General features: G+C 43.4%; 2 long non-coding RNA genes across 2 annotated transcripts in view; one reads left to right on the top strand and one right to left on the bottom strand.

The window, feature by feature from the left end:
- The window catches only part of LOC121819090 (uncharacterized), a 78,203-nt gene extending 74,873 nt beyond the window's left edge, over positions 1-3,330 (top strand). The window contains exon 5 of the long non-coding RNA XR_009600206.1: positions 353-3,330. This is a non-coding gene — a long non-coding RNA (uncharacterized LOC121819090). The remainder of the gene's footprint in view (positions 1-352) is intronic.
- On the bottom strand, positions 870-9,520 carry LOC132659617 (uncharacterized). Its single transcript, XR_009600217.1, has 2 exons — positions 6,603-9,520; positions 870-1,824 (listed from the first exon to the last, which is right to left on the bottom strand). It is a non-coding gene; the product is annotated as an uncharacterized LOC132659617 (long non-coding RNA).
- Between the last annotated feature and the right edge of the window lie 1,205 nt (positions 9,521-10,725).

Raw genomic sequence — 10,725 nt, 5'->3', positions numbered from 1 at the left:
GTAGGTGGGTCAGAAAACCTTCAGCATTTATCAAAGACAAAAAAGGAAGGTGATACAGCTGGATAAAATAAGAGATTGCAAAAAATTGGAGTTTGAAATATAACATGATACTCAGTAGGATCGAATCCTGCAGAGAGTTTGAAGAAAGGCTAATTTAGTCATCGGGCAATGAAGAGACCGATCATTGTCCCTATTTGAGGATAATTAGAGTGCTAACTCATCTGAGTGTTGTGAAGATTAAATGAAGTATTACTTGTAAGGAGCTTGGCCTGGTGCCTGGCCCATATCAGGCACTCAGTTCATTAGTTGTTATTCACATCAAATTGTTGTTTTTAACTTTGTGATGTTTCAGCTAGTGATGCTAACAGAGGCCACTGTGGAGGTGGAGGCCACAGGCCAGAGGGAGTGTGGAGAACCTGTAAGTGTAAAGCATGAGCCAGGCCTGCTGGGCACACAGAGGAAAAACCTTCCTCCTGCTGATTCTCGAAACACTGAAACGTCCCTCAAGGACTTTACTGCCGGGTGTAGAGTTTATGTCTGCATAACAGGTATATTGTCACAAGCCAGTTTTGTAAGCTGATCTTTGGGACCCCTTCCTGTGACTTCTCCCAAACACAGTTAGTTTCTCTCCTGCACCCAAATGCCATCCTGGGGAAAAGAAAGAAAAGGAGTCGGGAGATCTAAGGTCTGGCCTTTATCCAAATGTTCCTGACGTATCTAAGGCAAGTGTTTCAATTCTGTGATCAATCTGAGATAACAAGATTGGACTAGAATTTACTTTGATTTTTTCCCACTGCTTGCAGCAGCATGGAGTCTAAGTTGTAGACAAAATAAAGATCAGTTTTAGAACAAATGTTCTCTGCATAGCTGAGCGTTATGTTAGCAGTTTTATGGCCCACTATGTGAGTACTTAAATAATATAATGCAAGGTAGAAACTGATACACATAGAGTACATAAGTGCTCTGGGAATTTGGAGGAATTATTTCAGCGAATTCAGGGAAGGCTTTGTGGAGGAGATAGAATTGGAGTTGTTTTTCACTCCAAAATTGGATCTTGAAAACTTTAAAACAGGCAGAAAAAGGGAAAGAATTGTAAAATGAATAGCTGTGTACCCTTCAGGGAGATTCAACATTTAGTCTTGCTTTGATATGTTTGCTGTCTCTCTATATACATACGTATAATATACATATTACATATTTTTCAGAAGCATTTGAGAGTAAGTTGCAGCTAACATTCCTGAATAATCACTGTGCGTCTCTTAAAAACAAGGACCTTCTCTGGTATAACCACAACATCACTATCACTGAAGAAAGGGATGAGTCATGATGGAGCTGGATTTTGGAGGAAAGATAGAGTTGGGTTTTTGATGACCAGTGGTAGGTCTTCTTGGGTAGGAAATGCCGCGTGAGTCCAAGCCTGGATGTAGTGACCTTGGACCAGTGTATTTTAATCCCTTCATCTGATGAGAAACTGCTCCTAGACCAGAAAGCCCAAGTGATTTGCCACAAAGGTAGTTCGGAAAGAGCTGGAGCCAGCAGCTGCATTTCCTGATTCCTTTTGCCTCGCTCCCCACCACACTCCTCTTGCTGGCTAAATTTAGAACACAAGGCTCTTGGTTCTTACACAGGCCCACTTTGAAATCAGTCTCAGTTTAAAAAGTTTTTTTGGATGGCACCTTTCTGTGTGGGTTTCCAAGATGTTGCCAAGCTGAATCTTGCCAGTTCTCCTGGAAGATCAAGGTTGAAACAGGTGGAGAAACAGAAATAGGGATGACTAACTGCACAATAAGTCATAGAAAAAGCCGGTAGGGATGTCTCGAGTTCCTGCAAAACAAACAAACAAACAAACAAACATTGCTGAAGCCTGTACCAGCCTCGAGTCCTGTTCTAACTCACTGCACCCCTCCACCCCTCTCTCTACCCCTGCTTCCCACGGCCAAAGAGGATTCAGCAGGTATGGGGGGCCGGGGGCATTGCTGAGCTGTGAATTAGGACTCCTGAGTGCTGTCGTGCCTTTGCTTCTGATTATTGGTGTGACTTTACAGAGTGGTTCTCAATCAGGGGTGACTTTGTCCTCCAGGGAATATTTGTCCATGTCTGGAAATGGTTGGGGACACTCCTAAACGTCCCAGAGTGCACAGGACAGCCCCCCAGCAACAAAGGGCTACTCAATCCAAAATGCCAGTGCCGCTGATGGGATAGAGGAAGAGGCTCGTGAGGGAGGAGCTACATGCACACTCACAGCTGATTTATTTCATTGACAGAAGAAAGTAACACAACCTCATAAAGCAATTATATTCCAATGAAATAAAGTCAGTAAAGAAAAGATACCATTTTGGACAAATTAGTGATTTTCTTCAGTTCTCAATATCCTCACTTTGAAACGGGAACAAGTGGTTTTCCATCGTGAGACTGCTGAAGAATCCCCTGAGATGCTTGTTTAAAAAGGCAGGTTTCTGTCCCTGTCTTCAGGGATTCCTAGTCAGTGCACATGGCATGCCTTGAGCAAAGCTGTTCTGGATAGTTCCTAAGGTCCTGCTCTGCCCTCCCCTTTTCCAATTCTAAGAATGTAGATGAGCAACAAATGTATGTCAGAGCTCCTGCCTGAGCACAGGATGAATATGGTAACAGGAAGTGCTAATCTTCCTTCAGACCTCCTCACGCACGCGTGTTCCTCCGTGCCCATGGGCCACACAGAGTGGTCGAGCATGTGCATGGTGAGGTTTGAGGCCTGCCCATCGCTCCAGCTGGTTGCACACTCCAGACATGGAGCTGCCTTTCACTTCCTCTCCGGTGCTGTGCTTCCTCCTGCATTTGGCTGTTTCCCATTTGCTGGGTTCTGTCTGCCTCTTCCTCCTCCTACTTCCAAAACATGCACTTCGGCTAAAGCTTACTCATCCTCAGGTTACAAGTTACCCATCACTTCCTCGGGGAAGCCCCCATTGCTTCCCAACAATCTTACTCATTACACGTCATTGCAATTGCTTATGTTTAACCAGATCTGTCAGGGGATTTCCCTGGTGGTCCAGTGGCTGAGACTCTGCTCCCAATGAAGAGGGCCTCGGTTCAATCCCTGGTTGGAGAACTAGATCCCACATGCCTCGACTAAAGATCATGCATGCCGCAATGAAGATCAATGATCCCGAGGACCATAACTAAGACCCAGCACAGCCAAATAAAATAAATAAATAAACAGATCTGTCAGCCCTGCTAGACTATAAGCTTTGCCAGGGTGCAGACGCTGTCCTTCTGATGTGTTACTAACCACCAGCCCCTACACGGTGCCTGAAATTTTAGAAGGGCTCAATAAATACTTGTTGAATGATGAAATGATTGACTGACTGAATGACTAACAGCAGATAAATAAGGGTGAGTGGGATAGTGATTACAAAAAGAGGAAGATGCAACACATGGGATCCAGCTTGCACAGAAACTGGCTTTGGCCTGGGTTGGGGGGATGTTGAGAGCCGCCATGTAAAATACTGATTCTCACTGAACCTTCTCTCTTTCCAATGTGACAACACCTGACTTTTTTTTTTTTTTTTTTTAATTTTTTGGCCACATGGCATGTGGGATCTTGGTTCCCGACCAGGGGTTGAATCAATATCCGCCCCCGCTTTGGAAGTGCAGAGTCTAAATCGCTGGACTGCCAGGGAAGTCTACACCTGAATTATCTGAATAAAAGTGAAATCTTGGACTTCCCTGGTGGTCCAGCGGTTAAGAGTCCTCCTGCCAGTGCAGGAGACACAGGTTTGATCCCTGGTCGGGGAGGATCCCATGTGCTGCCAGGCAGCTAACCTCGAGTGCCACAGCTACTGAGCCCGTGTGTCCCAGAGCCTCTGGGACAAGAGAAGCCACCACAATGAGAAGCCCGCACATCACAATGAGAGAGCAGCCCCTGCTCACTGCAACTAGAGAAAGCCTTCACGCAGCAACAAAGACCCGGTGCAGCCAAAAATAACACAAGCAAATCAAATTCAACATCTTTGTAAACAGTGAGATCTTTCCTTGTTAGGGGTCCATGGGGACTTTCTGTTATGTGTGTGGTAGGGTCTGAAGACCTCAGCATGACATACGAGTCCATGGAGATCTGACTCCCACTTTGCTTCTTCCCCCACCACCTCCTCCATCCATCCCAGACATACTCTGCTTTAATCATATGAGATGTCTCATCCTCTCTGAAATATACCTGAAGCTCCCATTCTGCCAGCTGGCCGACTCTTACTTGTATTTTAAAACTCAGGTTAAAATGTCACCTCTGTAAAGCCTGTTTTCAGTCCCACTGGGTTGGACACTCAGGATTTTGAACTTCAATAATGCTGTGTCTTTATGTAGCACTTAGAGCATAATTTTTTTTTCAAACTTTAAACTTTTTATTTTGTGTTGGGGTATAGCCAATTAACAATGTTGTGGTAGTTTCAGATGAACAGTGAAGGGACTCAGCAAGAATATGCATGAATCCATTCTTTCCCTAAACTCCACTCCTATCCAAGCTGGCATATATCACTGAGTAGAGTTCCATGTGCTATTCAGTAGGTCTGTATTGGTTATCCATTTGAATATAGAAATGTGTCCATGACCTTCCCAAATAGAACATAATCATTTGTTTACCTGTGTGCCACTCTCACGAACAGATGAGCAGCTCTTAGTGGGGGCTCTGTGTAACTCACTTATCTTTTACTTCCTACTATACCGCCTAGTCACCCCACTCCAGTACTCTTGCCTGGAAAACCCCATGGATGGAGGAGCCTGGTAGGCTGCAGTCCATGGGGTTGCTAAGAGTCGGACATGACTGAGTGACTTCACTTTCACTTTTCACTTTCATGCACTGGAGAAGGAAATGGCAACCCACCCCAGTGTTCTTGCCTGGAGAATCCCAGGGACGGGGGAGCCTGGTGGGCTGCCATCTATGGCGTCGCACAGAGTCAGATACGACTGAAGCAACTTAGCAGCAGCAGCAGCAGCAGCAGCAGCAGCATAGTGCCTAGTCAGAAGGGAAGCGCTGTGAATGCTTGTGGAGTGAATGAATGAGCTAGTGAATGAACAGAAAGAAAGCTAGAATATGACAGTGGATGCGATTTCTAGGTTTGCTCTTTGTTTTAAAATATTTCCTTTTCCTGAATGAAAATACCTAGAGGAATGGAGGTTACATAGAGGGAAAATAGCTTCTTTAAAAAAATCCAGTTTTCCACTTTTACATTTTTTCTTAGGATCAATTAGAATTCAAAGTGCTATATAATATGGACAGCATGCTTAATACTTCATGGCTATTTAGGGCTTAGTAGCAAAATTTTTATTCAGAATGCACATACCTTTGATTTCTGACAAATAGAAAATAGCTTTTCCTAATTACCTTAAAATTAATACTTTGCATATATTTTAAAATATGAGCTTTTCTTTTGAAAGTTTCCTTTCTGGGACACATAAATGTAACATTTTTCCTAGGTTGAGGGTGGGAGTAGTTTGATTTACATCTATCTTTTCTTCCAATTTTAAGTGTTTTTTAAATTATTATTTGTTAATTCTTTTGAGTTATTCATCCCTGAGCCCAGGGAAAATCTCGTTTCCCCTTCACCATCCAGGATATTATTGTGAAAATTTATTAGTTTTGACAACTCTCTGAGATAGTGTCACTGGCCCATGATACTAGATTGATAGAAAAAAAAAATTCACATATCTCAGTGGACTGACTATTTTTTGTTTTGACTGTACTGCACAGAATGTGGGATCTCAGTTCCCTGATCAGAGATCAAACCCACGCCCCCTGTGTTGGAAAGGCAGAATCTTAACCACTGCACTGCCAGGGAAGTCCATGGATTGACTTATTAAGAACCTATTGAAATGATTCCCTAAACACCCAATGCTGGATCTGGTTTTGCTCAGACCACAGGACTGCCTCATACCCCTATTGACTGGCCCCACCTCTCCCCACCCCAAAGAAGATGGGGAGGTTTTGAAAAGTAGCTGCTCAAGAATTGGGGCAGACACTTTAGGAATAAATAACACTTGGAGGAACATCGTGTGTAGCTCAGGATCTCCAGCTGGGTGAAGGGGCCTGAGATTTGAAGGACAGAGATTCTTACTCTTTTCAGATCAGTGTAGAGTTTTAGCAAAATCACACACAAAAAAGGAGTGGGAGGTGGCAGATTTCAGCTATATGTGGTCTAGACTTTCAGACCTGACATATTCCACTTCAACCTGGCTAAAAGATTCCCAGTGGCATCTCCGGGACTGTCAAGAACAATTTGTGTGCGTGTGTGTGTGTGTGTGTGTGTGTGTGTGTTTGCGTGTGTGTGCGTGTGTATGTGCCTGTGTGCTTGTGGGTTCATACATGTCCACCCTGCAGGGACAATTGCGTTTTAGCTTACAGGTATAAAGCTCTGTTTTCCTCTGTCAGGTGACCATGGATTTTGTCGTATTCAGCAGGCCTTTTGTCTAATGCATTGACATCTTAATGAAAAACAAAAGGTATATTCATCAAAAGAGACAAGATTACTCGAATCATAAATGGAGAGCATTGGGGAGGCTAGCAACAATAATAATAATAAATTGCAGCTATTGTCCACAGAAACTTGCTTTTCTAAGGTGCTTTTGATAATTACCTGTCAGTGTTCCTGTTTCAACTCCCGCTCCTTGAATTGATGGAGCCTATTTATATCACATGAAATTCTTGTATTTGCTTCTTGAAGTGAATTCCATTCTCAGGCATGAGGAGGGTGGGGGTTATTTCATTTTTTTTCCAGCAAGGGGATCTGCCATTATTGAATCTGACACATGTAAGCTTTGCTTTCTGGATGGAAGGAAGCAAAACAAAGCAAAAAATGAACATCAGCCTTAATAAGGAAGTGAAAGGCGGGAGCTGTAGCTCGGATGGTTTGGGGGGCAGTCTGTTTGTGTTTCCGGCAGAGTGGCACCTGGTCCTTCCCATGAGGTTGTCTGACTCAGGTAATGTCTCCCTCATTATCTCTGTCAGGTGATGGAGTGAAGCTTCAGAGAAATGCCAGCACAAGGGAAGATGGGTAAGAATGGCATCAGTGAAGATCTATGTTAAGAATGTAGGAACTCCAGGGATTATAGTTTGTCTTTATTTAAAGACTGTCTTAGTATGAATGACTAAATTGAGTGAAACTATGAGCATCTAAACAAACTCTGGGAGATGGTGAAGGGCAGAGGGACCTGACCTGCTGACCGTCCATGGAGTCACAAAGAATCGAACGTGACAGCAGTTAAGCAACAAGCATCTACAGAGAAGCGATGTCTCATTGATCCAGTTCTTTCTGGTTTAATTCATGGAAATAGAAGTGGGGGAACTGGTTACACAGGACAGTGTGGCAGGGGACCTCCACATTTCCATCAGAGGAAAGGAAAGCCCAGATCAGGAGACATGTGTCTCGACATCAATTTTGCTACTGTGTGACTTGGGACAACTGGTTTTTCTTCTCTCAGGCTCATGTTCCTTATTCCTTAAATGAGAAAGTTGGGTCAGATCCTATCCAGCTCTAAAATCCATTTTAAAAAATCTTAGTGTCCTTAATTGTTCACACAGTGTCTGACATGACCCTGGGGATCAACCTGTGTTTATTAAACTGAAAAAACTGACTGAAAAAAACAAATGCGTGTTTCTCCTAGGTATAATTGCCTATGCAAGTCTCTTGTTCAGTTAGTTGGATGGCTGGATTTAAGAATGACAAGGGTTATCCTTAACCCATATTTAATAAACACACATTTCCCTGATTTCTTGCTATGTGTGGAAACAGCTTCTAAGACGGACTCTGGAGACCCCCTACCTTCTAGGGTCCAAGTCCTGTGTCATTCCTTCCTCTGGCAGAGGCTGGATATATTGACTTGCCTTTAACAAGCAGAATACAGCAGAAGTGATGGGTGCTCACTTCTGAAGTTAGGTTACAAAAAACCCCCTAACTTCTGTTTTGTTTTCTCTCTCTCTGAGAATCTCTGCTCTGGGGGAAAATCAGCTGCCAAATTGTGAGCTATCCTTTGGAGAGGCCCACGTGGCAGAGAACAAGTGTTGCCAGATAACCCCAAGCAGACCTGGGACTCCGAGAGTCATATGTGTGAACTTGGAAGTGGATCCCTCCCTAATTGAGCCCTAAAAGGGCTGCAGCCCTGGCAAATGTCTCAGCTGCATTCCTTGCCAGAGACTCTGAGCCATGCCCAGACTTCTGACTCACAGAAACTGAGATAATAAATGCTTGTTATTTTAAATGGATAAGTTTTGAGGTAGTTTGTTACACAGCAATTGATGACTAATACACTATGCTACAAAAAGAATCTCAGATATTTTAAAGTGCATTAATCCAAATAAGGGATATAGCAAATACACCTTTAAGTTTTATGTACAATTGTAATACTCAGTCAGTTCAGTTCAGTCGCTCAGTCGTGTCCAAGTCTTTGTGACCCCATGAATCACAGCACACCAGGCCTCCCTGCCCATCACTCCCGGAGTTCACCCAAACTCATGTCCATCGAGTCAGTGATGCCATCCAGCCATCTCATCCTCTGTCATCCCCTTCTCCTCCTGCCCCCAGTCCCTCCAAGCATCAGAGTCTATTCCAATGAGTCAACTCTTTGCATGAGGTGGCCAAAGTATTGGAGTTTCAGGTTTAGCATCAGTCCTTTCAGTGAACACCCAGGACTGATCTCTTTTAGGATGGACTGGTTGGATCTCCTTGCAGTCCAAGGGACTCTGAAGAGTCTTCTCCAACACCACAGTTCAAAAGCATCAATTCTTTGGCACTCAGCTTTCTTCACAGTCCAACTGTCACATCCATACATGACCACAGGAAAAACCATAGCCTTGACTAGATGGACCGTAGTTGGCAAAGTAATGTCTCTGCTTTTGAATATGCTATCTAGGGTGGTCATAAATTTTCTTCCAAGGAGTAAGCGTCTTTTAATTTCATGGCTGCAGTCACCATCTGCAGTGATTTTGGAGCCCAAAACAATAAAGTCTGACACTGTTTCCACTGTTTTCCCATCTATTTCCCATGAAGTGATGGGACCGGATGCCATGATCTTTGTTTTCTGAATGTTGAGCTTTAAGCCAGCTTTTTCACTCTCCTCTTCCACTTTCATCCAGAGACTTTTGAGTTCCTCTTCACTTTCTGCCATAAGGGTGGTGTCATCTGCATATCTGAGGTTATTGATATTTCTCCCAGCAATCTTGATTCCAGCTTGCGCTTGTTCCAGCCCAGCGTTTCTCATGATGTACTCTGCATGTAAGTTAAATAAGCAGGGTGACAATATACAGCCTTGACGTACTCCTTTTCCTATTTGGAACCAGTCTGTTGTCCCATGTCCAGTTCTAACTATTGTTTCCTGACCTGCATCTAGGTTTCTCAAGAGGCAGGTCAGGTGGTCTGTATTCCCATCTCTTTCAGAATTTTCCACAGTTGATTGTGATCCACACAGTCAAAGGCTTTGCATAGTCAATAAAGCAGAAATAGATGTTTTTCTGGAACTCTCTTGCTTTTCCATGATCCAGCGGATGTTGGCAATTTGATCTCTGGTTCCTCTGCCTTTTCTAAAACCAGCTTGAACATCAGGAAGTTCACGGTTCACATATTGCTGAAGCCTGGTTTGGAGAATTTTGAGCATTACTTTGCTAGTGTGTGAAATGAGTGTAATTGTGCAGTAGTTTCAGCATTCTTTGGCATTGCCTTTCTTTGGGATTGGAATGAAAACTGACCTCTTCCAGTCCTCTGGCCACTGCTGAGTTTTCCAAACGTGCTGGCATATTGAGTGCAGCGCTTTCACAGCACCATCTTTCAGGATTTGAAACAGCTCAACTGGAATTCCATCACCTCCACTAGCTTTGTTTGTAGTGATGCTTTCTAAGGCTCACTTGACTTCATATTCCAGGAGGTCTGGCTCTAGGTGAGTGATCACACCATCGTGATTATCTGGGTCATGGAGATCTTTTTTGTATAGTTCTGTGTATTCTTGCCACCTCTTCTTAATATCTTCTGCTTCTGCAAGTTCCATACCATTTCTGCCCTTTATTGAGCCCATCTTTGCATGAAATGTTCCCTTGATATCTCTAATTTTTTTGGAGATCTCTAGTCTTTCCCATTCTGTTGTTTTCCTCTATTTCTTTGCATTGATCGCTGAAGAAGGCCTTCTTATCTCTTCTTGCTATTCTTTGGAACTCTGCATTCAGATGCTTATATCTTTCCTTTTCTCCTTTGCTTTTTGGTTCTCTTCTTTTCACAGCTATTTGTAAGGCCTCATCAGACAACCATTTTGCTTTTTTGCATTTCTTTTCCATGGGGATGGTCTTGATCTCTGTCTCCTGTACAATGTCACGGACCTCCATCCATAGTTCATCAGGTATTCTGTCTATCAGATCTAAGTCCTTAAATCTATTTCTCACTTCCACTGTGTAATCCTAAGGGATTTGATTTAGGTCATACCTGAATGGTCTAGTGGTTTTCCCTACTTTCTTCAATTTAAGTTTGAATTTGGCAATAGGAAGTTCATGATCTGAGCCACAGTCAGCTCCCAATCTTGTTTTTGCTAACTGTATAGAGCTTCTCCATCTTTGGCTGCAAAGAATATAATCAATCTGATTTCGGTGTTGACCATCTGGTGATGTCCATGTGTAGAGTCTTCTCTTGTGTTGTTGGAAGAGGGTGTTTGCTATGACCAGTGCATTCTCTTGGCAAAACTCTTTTTGCCTTTGCCATGCTCCATTCCGTATTCCACGGC

The sequence above is a fragment of the Ovis aries genome, chromosome 3 (genome assembly GCF_016772045.2).
Source record: "Ovis aries strain OAR_USU_Benz2616 breed Rambouillet chromosome 3, ARS-UI_Ramb_v3.0, whole genome shotgun sequence".
Classification (NCBI taxonomy): Eukaryota; Metazoa; Chordata; class Mammalia; order Artiodactyla; family Bovidae; genus Ovis; species Ovis aries.
This window is presented reverse-complemented; position numbering and strand designations above follow the sequence as displayed.